Here is a 23,863-nt window from a genome sequence, read left to right on the forward strand (position 1 = left end):
TGGTTCTCAATGCTCTCCAACTTCGTACTTTATTTGTCCTTTTTAACTTTTTTGGATTCGAGCGTCACTGATGAGTCATTTGTAGACGAAACGCGCGTCTGGCGTATATACTAAATTTAGTCCTGGTATCTATGATGAGTTTATTTACGACAGTCATCATTGTGTTATAATATCAGCGGTTATACTTTTACAGTTTAGGATTCTTTGTACAGATTCTCTGATGAGCCTTATTTAGAAATTCACTCCAGAGAGGACCACGGGTGACTGTTGCTAAACATTTTTGTGACAAATACGTATGTATTAGGTTTATGCATAAATATGAATGTCATGGATGTAAAAAGCCAGATATATAATAATACATGCATATATGTGTGTATCCATTACAAATAGGGCCACACAAAAAAGTATGCGTGTTTAATGTCGCATGCTAAAACCGGAAGGTACAAAATGTATTTTTAGAAAAGAGTTAATTAATTTTTAACATTGAGTTTTTTTGTGAGCAACATTGTGACTTTAACAATGCTTATTCAAAAATGATAAAAAAAAAAAACCATAAGGATAGGGGATAAAAGTGAGGGTAGGTAGGGGTAGATATAGCACACATACATTTTTGTGTGGCGTTGTTTTTCTGTCTGTCTATCCGTATGTCAATCTGTCCGTCCTTCGCCAACACGTAGAACGACTCAAAAACAAATTCCGTTAGGTAGTTGTTTTCATCGGTAATTCGTACATTTTCCCTTTTATCTTACTGTCTAATGTTTTCGAGTATTAACCTACTGGCTGTATCACTGAAAATATTAGGTAATACATTGTGTGACATCATAATATATCATGTGGAATATCTTAACTCACCCTCATAACGGGCTCGTCTAGATATTCCACATGATATAGTCAGTACCAAACACAAAACTACCTATTATTCTATATATAATTATTGATGGGAGTTCCCTTTTGATTTGTATAAGATTAAGATTTTACGTATTAGAGTTATAATGTTATAGGGTTTTACATGTTTTATTCATAACAAAAGAGAGATTTTCCAGTTTTTAGACAATAACTGAAAAATCAAGTGCTTTGTCTATATGCCTTTTTATGTTTCGTCGATACATATATGACTTGGCTCTGTACAAATACACCACGTCATTGTATTGTACTTGGTACATCTGTGTATAGTCTTATCTTTAATCTTTTACTAATATGCTTGTTCTGTATGCTATTTTGTGCTTCTTTGTTACATGTTTTTTTTTGTGTGTGATAAGGATTATAACGCAATGTTGACGGCTGTATACGTGACAGTTTTGCCTATTGTGTTTTGTTCGGGCATCGTTGTCAATATAACGGAATTTGATGCGACTTTGTCATGCAAGTGAGAGGTTTAGCTATCTTAAAACCAAGGTTCAATACACTATTTTCTACAAAAGAAAAATCCTGAACCAAGTCAGGAAAATGACAGTTGTTATCCATTCGTTGATGTGTTTGAGCTTTTGATTTTGTCATTTGATAATGGGACTTTCTATTTTGAAATTACAGCGGAGTTCAGTATTTTTGTGATTTTACTTTTTTCCAAAAGTCGATTTAAGTTTTGATGTTCATGTTGCTGATTTTATAGTTGGCTAAGTGATGTTACTTTTTTCAGATCTTTTAGATAAGTTCCCTTTAGTATTTGCCCATACATTTCTGATACGACATTGAGAAGTTATTGAAGTTAACGCAATTATTCATGGCGCAGCTGTTCATTTGTCTCGTCTGTTATATCGCAAACATACATAAAAGAGGGACGAAAGATACCAAAAGGACAGTCAAACTCATAAATCTAAAACAAACTGACAACGCCATGGCTAAAAATGAAAAAGACAAACAGAAAAACAATAGTACACATGACACAACATAGAAAACTAAAGAATAAACAACACGAACTCCACCAAAAACTAGGGATGATCTCAGGTGCTCCGGAAGGGTAAGCAGATCCTGCTCCACGTGTGGCACCCGTCGTGTTGCTCATGTGATTACAAATCCGGTAAATAGTCTAATTCGGTAGGTCACATTCATGAAAGGGAAGGGGATTGTAGTTACGACGTAAGGAACATATCCGATATCATTTGTGAAACGGTTATTCCATAACGGTCAACCAACTCGTGATGGCGTCCGTAAAATTTACGAAGGGATGATTTCAACTTCACCATTTGGAACTCTTGGTTTAATAGCTTCCCTGTGAGCAGTAACCCTCTATCAAGAAAATCATGATAGGAAATGCAAGCACGGGAATATCGTATCAATTGAGAGATATATACTCCGTATGCAGGTGCTGCTGGAATTTTTGCTACTTATAAATGGAAAGTTCACAATTGGAAAGCTGAAATCATCTCTTGTGTCGTAAAGTTTTGTTTTCAACCGACCGTCATTGTCAATTTCTAGATGTAAGTCAAGATATGAAGCCGACTTAACTGTATCTGTAGTATCCTTTATCTCCAATTCGATGGGATAGATGCGTTCCACATAGTCACCAAATTTTGAATTGTTTAGTGAAAGAACGTCATCTATATAGCGGAAAGTAGAGTTAAAGGATATTGCTTACTTCTTATCTTTCTTCCTAAGAAGTTCCCTTATGAAGTCAGCCTCATAATAATAAAGAAACAAGTCGGCAAGTAGAGGGGCACAGTTTGTTTCCATTGGAATGCCGACAGTCTGTTGAAAAACACGTCCTCCGAACGTTACAAATATGTTGTCAATCAAGAAATCAAGCATCTTGATAATATCGGTTTCAGAGAATTTTTTGTTTGAATCAGAGTGATTCTTTACAAAGTTTGATTTATCCCTCCCTAAGACAAGATACTTGTATCTACGTTGGCCATTCTTTTTTTATGAAGCAAAGTAATACCAACTCTTTCAATTTGTCTTTTAGTTTGGAATGTGGAATACTTGTGTAAAGAGTAGAAAAGTCAAATGTTTTAATACTGTTACAAGATGAAAGAGAGTTAGATTGTATGTACTCTAAAAGATCTTTGGAATTTTTAAGTATCCACATCTGATTCACGCAACCTCTAGAATAGGCAGTTTCACAATAACTTTGAAGCCCGTCTTTGATTGCTGATAAAATAGATGTTAATAATTTAGAAAGAGGTTTCGTGGAGCACTTGGAAGACCCAACATACATAACTCATGTACCAAAACCAAATTATAGGCATTCACATTTCAGTATAACTTTCGATCAGGCTGAAAAATATAGTCTTGTTTCCTGCTGCTGTGCAGAAAAATATGGTATGTGGGAAAATTATTATTTTTTTTCATTTTATTTCTTTTCTTTTTTTTCAAAGATAGACTTCTGTCTATATAATAATATGACAGGTCAATAAAGTTATGTCACGCTAATATTCACTGCCGTTTAAGTTTAGGAATAAATGTAATTCCAAGGGTAAAGTAATGTCTTCAAAAGGCACCAGTCAGGGTTATGTCAGGAAAACGTTAGTATCTTCATTTATGAAGTTTTACAGCCGGCATCAGTAAATGCTTATCCGTCACAATGTAACAGTGACACAAATGCTACGAGACATGCTTCCATCGTCATAAATATGGCTTGTTTATCTCCTGATTGTGACACACTGAATTGACTTTGTTTTAAATCAGAAGGGTGCAGTTGACAGATCAGGAACTGCTTACCTTTCCGAAACACATGAGTTCACTGCTTGTTTTAAGAGCAGTTCGTGTGGTCCATGTTTGTTTAGGTTTCAGTGTTTCTTGTTTTGTTCGCTGTCCTTGTGTGTTTGTTTTCCGTGGTTTGTCTGTTCCTTCGATTTATTTTTGTGTTGATTACTCTCTTCGTATGTTTGTCATTATTATATATTTTAGTTGTTTTCAAAAATTAGAGAACACAAATAATGACATCCATAACAACAGTGAGCCGTTGCTCAAGTTACAGTTTAAGAAAGCCAGAGTGGTTCCCAAAGTTTTAAGAAGAATAACCTGATAAGGTCAATATATGTTGTGTACATTTTATTATTTTGTACAGGTTATTACTTGTACAAAAACTTTGTACGAGTAATTACTTGTATGATGCCATCATACAAGTTATTACTTGTACAAGTATAATTGTACCAATAATTACTTGTACAATCTTTTTACAGAAAAAGATAATAACTTCTTTAAGTTACAGTGAATATCACTTCTAACCTATCATTAGAACCGTCAGAATAATCTGGCATGAGCTGTTCTTAACTGTCCTAGAACAGTTCTACCCTAGAACTGTTAAAAAAAACCTCTCAGAATCAATTTTAGGTAAATCTGATCAAATCAGTTATAGGTAGAACTGTCTAAAACTGTTCTAGGTAGAACTTCTAAATCAGTTCTAACCGTAGAAGTGTCAACAAAACTAACTAAATTAGTTCTAACCCTGGAACTGTCAGCAGAACTGTCTAAAACTGTTCTAGACCAAACATTTCAGGATTGTAGAACAATTATAAATGACGTCCAATTGGAATGTGCTGTTCAAATCAAGTTCATCAACTGTAAAATATTAAATGAAAAACGTCTACTTTGCCAATGATTTTTATTTTAATTTCTGCTTTATTCAAAACACAATACTGCCGTAAGAAATATTTTGAAGTGCTTAATTTGGCTTCCTTTACACTAATAAAAGAGGGGCCAGAGGAACAGTCAAACACATAAATCAAAAAACTACTGAAAACGCCATGGCTTAGAATGAAAAAGACAAACAGGCAAATAATAGTACACAAGAAACGATATAGAAAACAAACTAGAGGTTCTAAAGAGCCTGTGTCGCTCACCTGTATTTACTGATGCTTTGGACATCATGTAAAATAAGGTTAAAATCATTATTTATAGTATAAGATATCATTAGATACTATAATTATATCTAAGATAATAGCAAAATTACCATAAAATTACTAACTGAGGGCAGCAACCCAACAACTGGTAGTCCGATTTGTCTGAAAATTTCAGGACAGATATATCTAAATCTGATAAACATTTTTGCTACCAGTCAAATTTGCTTTAAAAGAGGGACGAAAGATACCAAAGGGACAGTCAAACTCATTAATCTAAAATAATCTGACAACGCCATGGCTGAAAAGGAAAAAGACAAACAGACAAACAGTAGTACACATGACATAACATAGAAAACTAAAGAATAAGCAACACGAACCCCAATGCTCTAAATGCTTCAGATTCAGAGATATAAACCAAAAACTGCATTTTACCCTATGTACTATTTTTAGCCATGTCTGCCATCTTGGTTTGCAGGCAGGGTTATGGGACACATTTTTAAACTAAATACTCTTATGAGGATTGTGTACAAGTTTTGTTACATTTTGTCTTAGTAGTTTCAGAGGAGAAGATTTTTGTAAAAGATTACAAAAGCAAACGATATACAGACAATTAATATATAACACTTACAGTACTTGCAATCTTACTGTTTGACGTGAACTTGACTGATCGGTGAATGATCGGTGACGGATGCTTGACTGATCGATGGGTGATCGGTGAGTGGTGACCCATAGGATCCGTCAGATTAGTCAAATAACCTATGTGAGAGTTACACTGACAACTGTCACCGATCGATAAGTAAATTGAATTTATGCACGGATCGGACGAATAAGTATATATTTAAATTCTTATGTAAACCGAACTCGACAGTGTTTACAATCGATAAACGCGTACCTCTACGAAAACACCTTAATTTACACCTTAATTTGTATACGTAATAACAGTAGTTTCAATAAAAAAGTGAAAATTGTATAACAGAATAAGACGCTTAAAACGTTAAATTGATTGTGTTGATTAATAGTTTTGCATTAAATATTGTTAACATCAGAGACATATAATACTAGAATTTAATTCAATAATAATTAAATTCAGTTATTAGGTCTTTCCACTTTTCTGTGGAAAGACCTATTGTTTTTCTTCTGATTATTTTTTTTTTTTTTTTTTTTTTCTTCCGCCTAATTTTGTTCTTGCGATAAACATTTGTTTCGCAATATGTCGCTTAGATATTTGGTATATGATATCGAACAGTTTATGCGCTTTTGAAATTTACCCTGCGTAAACGAATACTTTTCTTTGTAGGAGTTATCTCCCCAAACACTGTTTTCCTTGTTAGCGCATCTCCTTCGCAACCGTAAAAGATTATGACAAATTTATTTTACAAAATTGCTCGTTATATCCTTCGCATGATTTGTCCTATTTTGACCGAAGCGATATGACCGCTCCATATGAGAGTTATTTCCCCTTATGCATCTGATATAAGTGATATGAATTTCTATCTTATAAATCATAAGTGATAGAGACCTAGGATTTTTTGATTTGAGGTCCTTGGTCCCAAAAAATGAAAATTAGGTCAAGGTCAAAGGTCAAGGTCATATTCTAATTTTTGAATTTGGCTTATTTCCACTAATTTCCAGAAACCGTATAAGATATCGACATATTATTTTTTCTAAATTGTTATTTGCGACATGTCGTAACACATAAATTTTGATTGCAAGAGTACGTTAAACGTAAAAGTGAGTTTTCTCCCCTCTTGTATTTAAAAATAGGCGTTTGGTGATATAACTGATTAACCAAATATTATTAAGACCTATGGTCTTTTGATTTGAGGTCCTTGGTTTATGACCTTGAAATTGATCTCAAGGTCATAGATTAATTTGACGTTCTAGTTTTTGACCTTTGCTTTCAGCTCATATGTATACATGATATAGCCATGAGACTTTTGGCAAAAGGTATCAAACCATTTAACCTTGAAAAAAACAACCGGAAGTGACCTTGTGTAAACCGGAAGTAGCTATTTTTTGTACTTTATTAATAAAAAAGTATATAGAACCAGATCATTTTGGAATCAGTGTCAATTAAATATTCAAATATTATCGGAAGTAACATTTTTCAAACCGGAAGTAACAAATTATCTCCCTTATTTAAAAAAATATTGTATAGAAACCATATTTTTCTGGAATCAGCGTACAATAACCTATCAGTTGACGATTGAAATTACATTTTAAACTTAATTTTACAACTTTCATATTAAAATACATTGTTTTCAATGGAAAGACCTTCAATTGTTCTCTGAACAATTGGTTTTTAATTATTATTATTTTTTTTTTTTTCCGCCAAATTTTGTTCTTGCGATAAATGTTTGTTTCGCAATATGTCGCTTAGATTTTTTTCATATTGTATCGCATAGTTTATGCGCTTTTTAATTTCACCCTGCTAAGCCGAACCATTTTCTTTGTAAGAGTTATCTCCCTATTCACTGTTTGTCATGTGTGTGCATCTCCTTCGTAACAAAATAAGAAAGCGACAAAATTCTTTTTACAAATTGTTCGTTACATCCTCAGGAATTTTTGGCTAATTTGGATCGAAGCGATTCGATGAAATTTTATAGGAGTTATGTACCTTTACGGAATAAATTTGTCGGTATGTTTTTTTAACTCATTAACCGTTAACCGTATAACCCTGGAATGTTTTTATTTGAGTCCCCTGGGTCCTAACTTAGAAAATTAGGTCAAGGTCAAAGGTCAAGGTCATATTTTAGATTTTCATATGTCTTTGATTTCCCTATAATTCTTGAATGGTTATAGATACAGAAAATTTTAGCAGTGAAAAATGTTCAGTACTTCAAGGGGCAACTTTGTTACATTATGACTGTATTAGTTTTACCATTATGTAAGGGACATAACCCCCATTGATGGTTTATAAAAAGCCATTATTAGGCAAAACTATTAAACAAAAGGTCCTTGACCCATAGGGTCTTTTGCAATGACATTGTGAAGCAATGACCTTGACAAAGGTCACAAGGTCAACGGTCAAGGTCATGTACATATGTGATTTGGGGCACGACTTGAAGAATTTTATGCGTGTTTGCCAACCAACCAATCATGATCAATCAATAATGATCAATCAACAAATCATGATCATGATCAATCAACCACTCATGATCATGATTAATCAACCAATCAATCATGTTTCCGTCTCATGTGTTTAATATAGGGTTCAAGATCTTCTTTGTTTCTTTTTCGCTGTTTCAATTGACCCTTTCAAACGTGTTTAACCAACCAACCAACCAACCAACCAATCAATCAATCAATCAATCAATCAATCAATCAATCAATCAATCATGATCAATCAATCATGTTTCCGTCTCGTCTCGTGTGTTTAATATAGGGTCCAAGATCTTCTTTGTTTCTTTTTCGCTGTTTCAATTGGCCCTATCCAACGTGTTTAACCAACCAACCAACCAACCAACCAACCAACCAACCAATCAATCAATCAATCAATCAATCAATCAATCAATCAATCATGTTTCCATCTCGTGTGTTTAATATAGGGTCCAAGATCTTTTTTGTTTCTTTTTCGCTGTTTCAATTGGCCCTATCCAACGTGTTTTACCAACCAACCAACCAACCAACCAACCAACTAATCAATCAATCAATCAATCAATCAATCAATCATGATCATGATCAATCAATCATGATCAATCAATCATGATCATGATCAATCAATCATGTTTCATGAAAAATTGAAATTTAATATTGTTCTTGCGTCACTTCTGAAAAAAAAATCCACATGTACTCTGAAACTACAAATACAATCGACCTCAAAATTTGCAGTCAGCAGGGCATACATGTACTAAAAGTTTATAAAAAAACTTGGTGCAGATATCTCTCAAAGCTTTTCCTAGAGAAAAGAAATTGCAATGCCGTAAAAATTGCTTGCTAGGTCCGAAATTTCAGTAAAAGCCTACAATAAAATGTCCGCTCCGAGATTGAAATACTAATCTGTGTTACAAACAGGTGCTGAAAAATGTACATTATCAGAAAATAATCAATAAATGTGTTTTAAAGTTAAACCGGATCAAATAAATCCAAATCATGCACTGCTTGTAAACTGTCATCAAAATGTCAATTTCCTACAATGACAAAAGAAATTACATTGTGTGCATTCCGTCTCTATACATGTTGTCTGTTCAAAGTCCCCACCTAAAAAGGAATAAAAAGACTATCTTTTCGTTATTATAAACCCGTGTCACGTGATGTGGCGCGCGCGCTGTACCTAAAATAAAAGAAAAACTTTCCAAACTAAACATGAAACTTCTCCGGTAACAATAATATAGACCCCATACAGAAACAAACAAACAAACAAACAAACAAACAAACAAACAAACCCCCCCCCCCCCCAAATTCAATTAATTTTAAAGGGGGAAAGACCCCCTACAATTGCTTTAAAAAAGCAATTGATTTATATTGTAAAAAACCTTTTTAACCATTCTGTTCCGTTAATAAAAAAATAAAAAAAATCTCCCCGAGACCCCCTTTTGCCCCCCCTTTTTTTTTAACCCTCCACTTACAACTGAATATAGGTTGTGTGCTATCTATATATATATTCTATCAACGGAAAACGAACGACAACTCCAGTTTTTTCCATATTATTAGGTCTTTCCACTTTTCTGTGGAAAGCCTATTGTATTTGTTCTGATTATTAGGTCTTTCCACTTTTCTGTGGAAAGCCTATTGTATTTGTTCTGATTATTAGGTCTTTCCACTTTTCTGTGGAAAGCCTATTGTATTTGTTCTGATTATTATTATTATTATTTTTTTTTTTTTCCGCCAAATTTTGTTCTTGCGATAAATGTTTGTTTCGCAATATGTCGCTTAGATTTTTTTCATATTGTATCGCATAGTTTATGCGCTTTTTAATTTCACCCTGCTAAGCCGAACCATTTTCTTTGTAAGAGTTATCTCCCTATTCACTGTTTGTCATGTGTGTGCATCTCCTTCGTAACAAAATAAGAAAGCGACAAAATTCTTTTTACAAATTGTTCGTTACATCCTCAGGAATTTTTGGCTAATTTGGATCGAAGCGATTCGATGAAATTTTATAGGAGTTATGTACCTTTACGGAATAAATTTGTCGGTATGTTTTTTTAACTCATTAACCGTTAACCGTATAACCCTGGAATGTTTTTATTTGAGTCCCCTGGGTCCTAACTTAGAAAATTAGGTCAAGGTCAAAGGTCAAGGTCATATTTTAGATTTTCATATGTCTTTGATTTCCCTATAATTCTTGAATGGTTATAGATACAGAAAATTTTAGCAGTGAAAAATGTTCAGTACTTCAAGGGGCAACTTTGTTACATTATGACTGTATTAGTTTTACCATTATGTAAGGGACATAACCCCCATTGATGGTTTATAAAAAGCCATTATTAGGCAAAACTATTAAACAAAAGGTCCTTGACCCATAGGGTCTTTTGCAATGACATTGTGAAGCAATGACCTTGACAAAGGTCACAAGGTCAACGGTCAAGGTCATGTACATATGTGATTTGGGGCACGACTTGAAGAATTTTATGCGTGTTTGCCAACCAACCAATCATGATCAATCAATAATGATCAATCAACAAATCATGATCATGATCAATCAACCACTCATGATCATGATTAATCAACCAATCAATCATGTTTCCGTCTCATGTGTTTAATATAGGGTTCAAGATCTTCTTTGTTTCTTTTTCGCTGTTTCAATTGACCCTTTCAAACGTGTTTAACCAACCAACCAACCAACCAACCAATCAATCAATCAATCAATCAATCAATCAATCAATCAATCAATCAATCATGATCAATCAATCATGTTTCCGTCTCGTCTCGTGTGTTTAATATAGGGTCCAAGATCTTCTTTGTTTCTTTTTCGCTGTTTCAATTGGCCCTATCCAACGTGTTTAACCAACCAACCAACCAACCAACCAACCAACCAACCAACCAATCAATCAATCAATCAATCAATCAATCAATCAATCAATCAATCATGTTTCCATCTCGTGTGTTTAATATAGGGTCCAAGATCTTTTTTGTTTCTTTTTCGCTGTTTCAATTGGCCCTATCCAACGTGTTTTACCAACCAACCAACCAACCAACCAACCAACTAATCAATCAATCAATCAATCAATCAATCAATCATGATCATGATCAATCAATCATGATCAATCAATCATGATCATGATCAATCAATCATGTTTCATGAAAAATTGAAATTTAATATTGTTCTTGCGTCACTTCTGAAAAAAAAATCCACATGTACTCTGAAACTACAAATACAATCGACCTCAAAATTTGCAGTCAGCAGGGCATACATGTACTAAAAGTTTATAAAAAAACTTGGTGCAGATATCTCTCAAAGCTTTTCCTAGAGAAAAGAAATTGCAATGCCGTAAAAATTGCTTGCTAGGTCCGAAATTTCAGTAAAAGCCTACAATAAAATGTCCGCTCCGAGATTGAAATACTAATCTGTGTTACAAACAGGTGCTGAAAAATGTACATTATCAGAAAATAATCAATAAATGTGTTTTAAAGTTAAACCGGATCAAATAAATCCAAATCATGCACTGCTTGTAAACTGTCATCAAAATGTCAATTTCCTACAATGACAAAAGAAATTACATTGTGTGCATTCCGTCTCTATACATGTTGTCTGTTCAAAGTCCCCACCTAAAAAGGAATAAAAAGACTATCTTTTCGTTATTATAAACCCGTGTCACGTGATGTGGCGCGCGCGCTGTACCTAAAATAAAAGAAAAACTTTCCAAACTAAACATGAAACTTCTCCGGTAACAATAATATAGACCCCATACAGAAACAAACAAACAAACAAACAAACAAACAAACAAACAAACCCCCCCCCCCCCCAAATTCAATTAATTTTAAAGGGGGAAAGACCCCCTACAATTGCTTTAAAAAAGCAATTGATTTATATTGTAAAAAACCTTTTTAACCATTCTGTTCCGTTAATAAAAAAATAAAAAAAATCTCCCCGAGACCCCCTTTTGCCCCCCCTTTTTTTTTAACCCTCCACTTACAACTGAATATAGGTTGTGTGCTATCTATATATATATTCTATCAACGGAAAACGAACGACAACTCCAGTTTTTTCCATATTATTAGGTCTTTCCACTTTTCTGTGGAAAGCCTATTGTATTTGTTCTGATTATTAGGTCTTTCCACTTTTCTGTGGAAAGCCTATTGTATTTGTTCTGATTATTAGGTCTTTCCACTTTTCTGTGGAAAGCCTATTGTATTTGTTCTGATTATTATTATTATTATTTTTTTTTTTTTCCGCCAAATTTTGTTCTTGCGATAAATGTTTGTTTCGCAATATGTCGCTTAGATTTTTTTCATATTGTATCGCATAGTTTATGCGCTTTTTAATTTCACCCTGCTAAGCCGAACCATTTTCTTTGTAAGAGTTATCTCCCTATTCACTGTTTGTCATGTGTGTGCATCTCCTTCGTAACAAAATAAGAAAGCGACAAAATTCTTTTTACAAATTGTTCGTTACATCCTCAGGAATTTTTGGCTAATTTGGATCGAAGCGATTCGATGAAATTTTATAGGAGTTATGTACCTTTACGGAATAAATTTGTCGGTATGTTTTTTTAACTCATTAACCGTTAACCGTATAACCCTGGAATGTTTTTATTTGAGTCCCCTGGGTCCTAACTTAGAAAATTAGGTCAAGGTCAAAGGTCAAGGTCATATTTTAGATTTTCATATGTCTTTGATTTCCCTATAATTCTTGAATGGTTATAGATACAGAAAATTTTAGCAGTGAAAAATGTTCAGTACTTCAAGGGGCAACTTTGTTACATTATGACTGTATTAGTTTTACCATTATGTAAGGGACATAACCCCCATTGATGGTTTATAAAAAGCCATTATTAGGCAAAACTATTAAACAAAAGGTCCTTGACCCATAGGGTCTTTTGCAATGACATTGTGAAGCAATGACCTTGACAAAGGTCACAAGGTCAACGGTCAAGGTCATGTACATATGTGATTTGGGGCACGACTTGAAGAATTTTATGCGTGTTTGCCAACCAACCAATCATGATCAATCAATAATGATCAATCAACAAATCATGATCATGATCAATCAACCACTCATGATCATGATTAATCAACCAATCAATCATGTTTCCGTCTCATGTGTTTAATATAGGGTTCAAGATCTTCTTTGTTTCTTTTTCGCTGTTTCAATTGACCCTTTCAAACGTGTTTAACCAACCAACCAACCAACCAACCAATCAATCAATCAATCAATCAATCAATCAATCAATCAATCAATCAATCATGATCAATCAATCATGTTTCCGTCTCGTCTCGTGTGTTTAATATAGGGTCCAAGATCTTCTTTGTTTCTTTTTCGCTGTTTCAATTGGCCCTATCCAACGTGTTTAACCAACCAACCAACCAACCAACCAACCAACCAACCAACCAATCAATCAATCAATCAATCAATCAATCAATCAATCAATCAATCATGTTTCCATCTCGTGTGTTTAATATAGGGTCCAAGATCTTTTTTGTTTCTTTTTCGCTGTTTCAATTGGCCCTATCCAACGTGTTTTACCAACCAACCAACCAACCAACCAACCAACTAATCAATCAATCAATCAATCAATCAATCAATCATGATCATGATCAATCAATCATGATCAATCAATCATGATCATGATCAATCAATCATGTTTCATGAAAAATTGAAATTTAATATTGTTCTTGCGTCACTTCTGAAAAAAAAATCCACATGTACTCTGAAACTACAAATACAATCGACCTCAAAATTTGCAGTCAGCAGGGCATACATGTACTAAAAGTTTATAAAAAAACTTGGTGCAGATATCTCTCAAAGCTTTTCCTAGAGAAAAGAAATTGCAATGCCGTAAAAATTGCTTGCTAGGTCCGAAATTTCAGTAAAAGCCTACAATAAAATGTCCGCTCCGAGATTGAAATACTAATCTGTGTTACAAACAGGTGCTGAAAAATGTACATTATCAGAAAATAATCAATAAATGTGTTTTAAAGTTAAACCGGATCAAATAAATCCAAATCATGCACTGCTTGTAAACTGTCATCAAAATGTCAATTTCCTACAATGACAAAAGAAATTACATTGTGTGCATTCCGTCTCTATACATGTTGTCTGTTCAAAGTCCCCACCTAAAAAGGAATAAAAAGACTATCTTTTCGTTATTATAAACCCGTGTCACGTGATGTGGCGCGCGCGCTGTACCTAAAATAAAAGAAAAACTTTCCAAACTAAACATGAAACTTCTCCGGTAACAATAATATAGACCCCATACAGAAACAAACAAACAAACAAACAAACAAACAAACAAACAAACCCCCCCCCCCCCCCCCAAATTCAATTAATTTTAAAGGGGGAAAGACCCCCTACAATTGCTTTAAAAAAGCAATTGATTTATATTGTAAAAAACCTTTTTAACCATTCTGTTCCGTTAATAAAAAAATAAAAAAAATCTCCCCGAGACCCCCTTTTGCCCCCCCTTTTTTTTTAACCCTCCACTTACAACTGAATATAGGTTGTGTGCTATCTATATATATATTCTATCAACGGAAAACGAACGACAACTCCAGTTTTTTCCATATTATTAGGTCTTTCCACTTTTCTGTGGAAAGCCTATTGTATTTGTTCTGATTATTAGGTCTTTCCACTTTTCTGTGGAAAGCCTATTGTATTTGTTCTGATTATTAGGTCTTTCCACTTTTCTGTGGAAAGCCTATTGTATTTGTTCTGATTATTATTATTATTATTTTTTTTTTTTTCCGCCAAATTTTGTTCTTGCGATAAATGTTTGTTTCGCAATATGTCGCTTAGATTTTTTTCATATTGTATCGCATAGTTTATGCGCTTTTTAATTTCACCCTGCTAAGCCGAACCATTTTCTTTGTAAGAGTTATCTCCCTATTCACTGTTTGTCATGTGTGTGCATCTCCTTCGTAACAAAATAAGAAAGCGACAAAATTCTTTTTACAAATTGTTCGTTACATCCTCAGGAATTTTTGGCTAATTTGGATCGAAGCGATTCGATGAAATTTTATAGGAGTTATGTACCTTTACGGAATAAATTTGTCGGTATGTTTTTTTAACTCATTAACCGTTAACCGTATAACCCTGGAATGTTTTTATTTGAGTCCCCTGGGTCCTAACTTAGAAAATTAGGTCAAGGTCAAAGGTCAAGGTCATATTTTAGATTTTCATATGTCTTTGATTTCCCTATAATTCTTGAATGGTTATAGATACAGAAAATTTTAGCAGTGAAAAATGTTCAGTACTTCAAGGGGCAACTTTGTTACATTATGACTGTATTAGTTTTACCATTATGTAAGGGACATAACCCCCATTGATGGTTTATAAAAAGCCATTATTAGGCAAAACTATTAAACAAAAGGTCCTTGACCCATAGGGTCTTTTGCAATGACATTGTGAAGCAATGACCTTGACAAAGGTCACAAGGTCAACGGTCAAGGTCATGTACATATGTGATTTGGGGCACGACTTGAAGAATTTTATGCGTGTTTGCCAACCAACCAATCATGATCAATCAATAATGATCAATCAACAAATCATGATCATGATCAATCAACCACTCATGATCATGATTAATCAACCAATCAATCATGTTTCCGTCTCATGTGTTTAATATAGGGTTCAAGATCTTCTTTGTTTCTTTTTCGCTGTTTCAATTGACCCTTTCAAACGTGTTTAACCAACCAACCAACCAACCAACCAATCAATCAATCAATCAATCAATCAATCAATCAATCAATCAATCAATCATGATCAATCAATCATGTTTCCGTCTCGTCTCGTGTGTTTAATATAGGGTCCAAGATCTTCTTTGTTTCTTTTTCGCTGTTTCAATTGGCCCTATCCAACGTGTTTAACCAACCAACCAACCAACCAACCAACCAACCAACCAATCAATCAATCAATCAATCAATCAATCAATCAATCAATCAATCATGTTTCCATCTCGTGTGTTTAATATAGGGTCCAAGATCTTTTTTGTTTCTTTTTCGCTGTTTCAATTGGCCCTATCCAACGTGTTTTACCAACCAACCAACCAACCAACCAACCAACTAATCAATCAATCAATCAATCAATCAATCAATCATGATCATGATCAATCAATCATGATCAATCAATCATGATCATGATCAATCAATCATGTTTCATGAAAAATTGAAATTTAATATTGTTCTTGCGTCACTTCTGAAAAAAAAATCCACATGTACTCTGAAACTACAAATACAATCGACCTCAAAATTTGCAGTCAGCAGGGCATACATGTACTAAAAGTTTATAAAAAAACTTGGTGCAGATATCTCTCAAAGCTTTTCCTAGAGAAAAGAAATTGCAATGCCGTAAAAATTGCTTGCTAGGTCCGAAATTTCAGTAAAAGCCTACAATAAAATGTCCGCTCCGAGATTGAAATACTAATCTGTGTTACAAACAGGTGCTGAAAAATGTACATTATCAGAAAATAATCAATAAATGTGTTTTAAAGTTAAACCGGATCAAATAAATCCAAATCATGCACTGCTTGTAAACTGTCATCAAAATGTCAATTTCCTACAATGACAAAAGAAATTACATTGTGTGCATTCCGTCTCTATACATGTTGTCTGTTCAAAGTCCCCACCTAAAAAGGAATAAAAAGACTATCTTTTCGTTATTATAAACCCGTGTCACGTGATGTGGCGCGCGCGCTGTACCTAAAATAAAAGAAAAACTTTCCAAACTAAACATGAAACTTCTCCGGTAACAATAATATAGACCCCATACAGAAACAAACAAACAAACAAACAAACAAACAAACAAACAAACCCCCCCCCCCCCCCAAATTCAATTAATTTTAAAGGGGGAAAGACCCCCTACAATTGCTTTAAAAAAGCAATTGATTTATATTGTAAAAAACCTTTTTAACCATTCTGTTCCGTTAATAAAAAAATAAAAAAAATCTCCCCGAGACCCCCTTTTGCCCCCCCTTTTTTTTTAACCCTCCACTTACAACTGAATATAGGTTGTGTGCTATCTATATATATATTCTATCAACGGAAAACGAACGACAACTCCAGTTTTTTCCATATTATTAGGTCTTTCCACTTTTCTGTGGAAAGCCTATTGTATTTGTTCTGATTATTAGGTCTTTCCACTTTTCTGTGGAAAGCCTATTGTATTTGTTCTGATTATTAGGTCTTTCCACTTTTCTGTGGAAAGCCTATTGTATTTGTTCTGATTATTATTATTATTATTTTTTTTTTTTTCCGCCAAATTTTGTTCTTGCGATAAATGTTTGTTTCGCAATATGTCGCTTAGATTTTTTTCATATTGTATCGCATAGTTTATGCGCTTTTTAATTTCACCCTGCTAAGCCGAACCATTTTCTTTGTAAGAGTTATCTCCCTATTCACTGTTTGTCATGTGTGTGCATCTCCTTCGTAACAAAATAAGAAAGCGACAAAATTCTTTTTACAAATTGTTCGTTACATCCTCAGGAATTTTTGGCTAATTTGGATCGAAGCGATTCGATGAAATTTTATAGGAGTTATGTACCTTTACGGAATAAATTTGTCGGTATGTTTTTTTAACTCATTAACCGTTAACCGTATAACCCTGGAATGTTTTTATTTGAGTCCCCTGGGTCCTAACTTAGAAAATTAGGTCAAGGTCAAAGGTCAAGGTCATATTTTAGATTTTCATATGTCTTTGATTTCCCTATAATTCTTGAATGGTTATAGATACAGAAAATTTTAGCAGTGAAAAATGTTCAGTACTTCAAGGGGCAACTTTGTTACATTATGACTGTATTAGTTTTACCATTATGTAAGGGACATAACCCCCATTGATGGTTTATAAAAAGCCATTATTAGGCAAAACTATTAAACAAAAGGTCCTTGACCCATAGGGTCTTTTGCAATGACATTGTGAAGCAATGACCTTGACAAAGGTCACAAGGTCAACGGTCAAGGTCATGTACATATGTGATTTGGGGCACGACTTGAAGAATTTTATGCGTGTTTGCCAACCAACCAATCATGATCAATCAATAATGATCAATCAACAAATCATGATCATGATCAATCAACCACTCATGATCATGATTAATCAACCAATCAATCATGTTTCCGTCTCATGTGTTTAATATAGGGTTCAAGATCTTCTTTGTTTCTTTTTCGCTGTTTCAATTGACCCTTTCAAACGTGTTTAACCAACCAACCAACCAACCAACCAATCAATCAATCAATCAATCAATCAATCAATCAATCAATCAATCAATCATGATCAATCAATCATGTTTCCGTCTCGTCTCGTGTGTTTAATATAGGGTCCAAGATCTTCTTTGTTTCTTTTTCGCTGTTTCAATTGGCCCTATCCAACGTGTTTAACCAACCAACCAACCAACCAACCAACCAACCAACCAACCAATCAATCAATCAATCAATCAATCAATCAATCAATCAATCAATCATGTTTCCATCTCGTGTGTTTAATATAGGGTCCAAGATCTTTTTTGTTTCTTTTTCGCTGTTTCAATTGGCCCTATCCAACGTGTTTTACCAACCAACCAACCAACCAACCAACCAACTAATCAATCAATCAATCAATCAATCAATCAATCATGATCATGATCAATCAATCATGATCAATCAATCATGATCATGATCAATCAATCATGTTTCATGAAAAATTGAAATTTAATATTGTTCTTGCGTCACTTCTGAAAAAAAAATCCACATGTACTCTGAAACTACAAATACAATCGACCTCAAAATTTGCAGTCAGCAGGGCATACATGTACTAAAAGTTTATAAAAAAACTTGGTGCAGATATCTCTCAAAGCTTTTCCTAGAGAAAAGAAATTGCAATGCCGTAAAAATTGCTTGCTAGGTCCGAAATTTCAGTAAAAGCCTACAATAAAATGTCCGCTCCGAGATTGAAATACTAATCTGTGTTACAAACAGGTGCTGAAAAATGTACATTATCAGAAAATAATCAATAAATGTGTTTTAAAGTTAAACCGGATCAAATAAATCCAAATCATGCACTGCTTGTAAACTGTCATCAAAATGTCAATTTCCTACAATGACAAAAGAAATTACATTGTGTGCATTCCGTCTCTATACATGTTGTCTGTTCAAAGTCCCCACCTAAAAAGGAATAAAAAGACTATCTTTTCGTTATTATAAACCCGTGTCACGTGATGTGGCGCGCGCGCTGTACCTAAAATAAAAGAAAAACTTTCCAAACTAAACATGAAACTTCTCCGGTAACAATAATATAGACCCCATACAGAAACAAACAAACAAACAAACAAACAAACAAACAAACAAACCCCCCCCCCCCCCAAATTCAATTAATTTTAAAGGGGGAAAGACCCCCTACAATTGCTTTAAAAAAGCAATTGATTTATATTGTAAAAAACCTTTTTAACCATTCTGTTCCGTTAATAAAAAAATAAAAAAAATCTCCCCGAGACCCCCTTTTGCCCCCCCTTTTTTTTTAACCCTCCACTTACAACTGAATATAGGTTGTGTGCTATCTATATATATATTCTATCAACGGAAAACGAACGACAACTCCAGTTTTTTCCATATTATTAGGTCTTTCCACTTTTCTGTGGAAAGCCTATTGTATTTGTTCTGATTATTAGGTCTTTCCACTTTTCTGTGGAAAGCCTATTGTATTTGTTCTGATTATTAGGTCTTTCCACTTTTCTGTGGAAAGCCTATTGTATTTGTTCTGATTATTATTATTATTATTTTTTTTTTTTTCCGCCAAATTTTGTTCTTGCGATAAATGTTTGTTTCGCAATATGTCGCTTAGATTTTTTTCATATTGTATCGCATAGTTTATGCGCTTTTTAATTTCACCCTGCTAAGCCGAACCATTTTCTTTGTAAGAGTTATCTCCCTATTCACTGTTTGTCATGTGTGTGCATCTCCTTCGTAACAAAATAAGAAAGCGACAAAATTCTTTTTACAAATTGTTCGTTACATCCTCAGGAATTTTTGGCTAATTTGGATCGAAGCGATTCGATGAAATTTTATAGGAGTTATGTACCTTTACGGAATAAATTTGTCGGTATGTTTTTTTAACTCATTAACCGTTAACCGTATAACCCTGGAATGTTTTTATTTGAGTCCCCTGGGTCCTAACTTAGAAAATTAGGTCAAGGTCAAAGGTCAAGGTCATATTTTAGATTTTCATATGTCTTTGATTTCCCTATAATTCTTGAATGGTTATAGATACAGAAAATTTTAGCAGTGAAAAATGTTCAGTACTTCAAGGGGCAACTTTGTTACATTATGACTGTATTAGTTTTACCATTATGTAAGGGACATAACCCCCATTGATGGTTTATAAAAAGCCATTATTAGGCAAAACTATTAAACAAAAGGTCCTTGACCCATAGGGTCTTTTGCAATGACATTGTGAAGCAATGACCTTGACAAAGGTCACAAGGTCAACGGTCAAGGTCATGTACATATGTGATTTGGGGCACGACTTGAAGAATTTTATGCGTGTTTGCCAACCAACCAATCATGATCAATCAATAATGATCAATCAACAAATCATGATCATGATCAATCAACCACTCATGATCATGATTAATCAACCAATCAATCATGTTTCCGTCTCATGTGTTTAATATAGGGTTCAAGATCTTCTTTGTTTCTTTTTCGCTGTTTCAATTGACCCTTTCAAACGTGTTTAACCAACCAACCAACCAACCAACCAATCAATCAATCAATCAATCAATCAATCAATCAATCAATCAATCAATCATGATCAATCAATCATGTTTCCGTCTCGTCTCGTGTGTTTAATATAGGGTCCAAGATCTTCTTTGTTTCTTTTTCGCTGTTTCAATTGGCCCTATCCAACGTGTTTAACCAACCAACCAACCAACCAACCAACCAACCAACCAACCAATCAATCAATCAATCAATCAATCAATCAATCAATCAATCAATCATGTTTCCATCTCGTGTGTTTAATATAGGGTCCAAGATCTTTTTTGTTTCTTTTTCGCTGTTTCAATTGGCCCTATCCAACGTGTTTTACCAACCAACCAACCAACCAACCAACCAACTAATCAATCAATCAATCAATCAATCAATCAATCATGATCATGATCAATCAATCATGATCAATCAATCATGATCATGATCAATCAATCATGTTTCATGAAAAATTGAAATTTAATATTGTTCTTGCGTCACTTCTGAAAAAAAAATCCACATGTACTCTGAAACTACAAATACAATCGACCTCAAAATTTGCAGTCAGCAGGGCATACATGTACTAAAAGTTTATAAAAAAACTTGGTGCAGATATCTCTCAAAGCTTTTCCTAGAGAAAAGAAATTGCAATGCCGTAAAAATTGCTTGCTAGGTCCGAAATTTCAGTAAAAGCCTACAATAAAATGTCCGCTCCGAGATTGAAATACTAATCTGTGTTACAAACAGGTGCTGAAAAATGTACATTATCAGAAAATAATCAATAAATGTGTTTTAAAGTTAAACCGGATCAAATAAATCCAAATCATGCACTGCTTGTAAACTGTCATCAAAATGTCAATTTCCTACAATGACAAAAGAAATTACATTGTGTGCATTCCGTCTCTATACATGTTGTCTGTTCAAAGTCCCCACCTAAAAAGGAATAAAAAGACTATCTTTTCGTTATTATAAACCCGTGTCACGTGATGTGGCGCGCGCGCTGTACCTAAAATAAAAGAAAAACTTTCCAAACTAAACATGAAACTTCTCCGGTAACAATAATATAGACCCCATACAGAAACAAACAAACAAACAAACAAACAAACAAACAAACAAACCCCCCCCCCCCCCCAAATTCAATTAATTTTAAAGGGGGAAAGACCCCCTACAATTGCTTTAAAAAAGCAATTGATTTATATTGTAAAAAACCTTTTTAACCATTCTGTTCCGTTAATAAAAAAATAAAAAAAATCTCCCCGAGACCCCCTTTTGCCCCCCCTTTTTTTTTAACCCTCCACTTACAACTGAATATAGGTTGTGTGCTATCTATATATATATTCTATCAACGGAAAACGAACGACAACTCCAGTTTTTTCCATATTATTAGGTCTTTCCACTTTTCTGTGGAAAGCCTATTGTATTTGTTCTGATTATTAGGTCTTTCCACTTTTCTGTGGAAAGCCTATTGTATTTGTTCTGATTATTAGGTCTTTCCACTTTTCTGTGGAAAGCCTATTGTATTTGTTCTGATTATTATTATTATTATTTTTTTTTTTTTCCGCCAAATTTTGTTCTTGCGATAAATGTTTGTTTCGCAATATGTCGCTTAGATTTTTTTCATATTGTATCGCATAGTTTATGCGCTTTTTAATTTCACCCTGCTAAGCCGAACCATTTTCTTTGTAAGAGTTATCTCCCTATTCACTGTTTGTCATGTGTGTGCATCTCCTTCGTAACAAAATAAGAAAGCGACAAAATTCTTTTTACAAATTGTTCGTTACATCCTCAGGAATTTTTGGCTAATTTGGATCGAAGCGATTCGATGAAATTTTATAGGAGTTATGTACCTTTACGGAATAAATTTGTCGGTATGTTTTTTTAACTCATTAACCGTTAACCGTATAACCCTGGAATGTTTTTATTTGAGTCCCCTGGGTCCTAACTTAGAAAATTAGGTCAAGGTCAAAGGTCAAGGTCATATTTTAGATTTTCATATGTCTTTGATTTCCCTATAATTCTTGAATGGTTATAGATACAGAAAATTTTAGCAGTGAAAAATGTTCAGTACTTCAAGGGGCAACTTTGTTACATTATGACTGTATTAGTTTTACCATTATGTAAGGGACATAACCCCCATTGATGGTTTATAAAAAGCCATTATTAGGCAAAACTATTAAACAAAAGGTCCTTGACCCATAGGGTCTTTTGCAATGACATTGTGAAGCAATGACCTTGACAAAGGTCACAAGGTCAACGGTCAAGGTCATGTACATATGTGATTTGGGGCACGACTTGAAGAATTTTATGCGTGTTTGCCAACCAACCAATCATGATCAATCAATAATGATCAATCAACAAATCATGATCATGATCAATCAACCACTCATGATCATGATTAATCAACCAATCAATCATGTTTCCGTCTCATGTGTTTAATATAGGGTTCAAGATCTTCTTTGTTTCTTTTTCGCTGTTTCAATTGACCCTTTCAAACGTGTTTAACCAACCAACCAACCAACCAACCAATCAATCAATCAATCAATCAATCAATCAATCAATCAATCAATCAATCATGATCAATCAATCATGTTTCCGTCTCGTCTCGTGTGTTTAATATAGGGTCCAAGATCTTCTTTGTTTCTTTTTCGCTGTTTCAATTGGCCCTATCCAACGTGTTTAACCAACCAACCAACCAACCAACCAACCAACCAACCAACCAATCAATCAATCAATCAATCAATCAATCAATCAATCAATCAATCATGTTTCCATCTCGTGTGTTTAATATAGGGTCCAAGATCTTTTTTGTTTCTTTTTCGCTGTTTCAATTGGCCCTATCCAACGTGTTTTACCAACCAACCAACCAACCAACCAACCAACTAATCAATCAATCAATCAATCAATCAATCAATCATGATCATGATCAATCAATCATGATCAATCAATCATGATCATGATCAATCAATCATGTTTCATGAAAAATTGAAATTTAATATTGTTCTTGCGTCACTTCTGAAAAAAAAATCCACATGTACTCTGAAACTACAAATACAATCGACCTCAAAATTTGCAGTCAGCAGGGCATACATGTACTAAAAGTTTATAAAAAAACTTGGTGCAGATATCTCTCAAAGCTTTTCCTAGAGAAAAGAAATTGCAATGCCGTAAAAATTGCTTGCTAGGTCCGAAATTTCAGTAAAAGCCTACAATAAAATGTCCGCTCCGAGATTGAAATACTAATCTGTGTTACAAACAGGTGCTGAAAAATGTACATT

The sequence above is a fragment of the Mytilus edulis genome, chromosome 11, assembly GCF_963676685.1.
Source record: "Mytilus edulis chromosome 11, xbMytEdul2.2, whole genome shotgun sequence".
Lineage (NCBI taxonomy): Eukaryota > Metazoa > Mollusca > Bivalvia > Mytilida > Mytilidae > Mytilus > Mytilus edulis.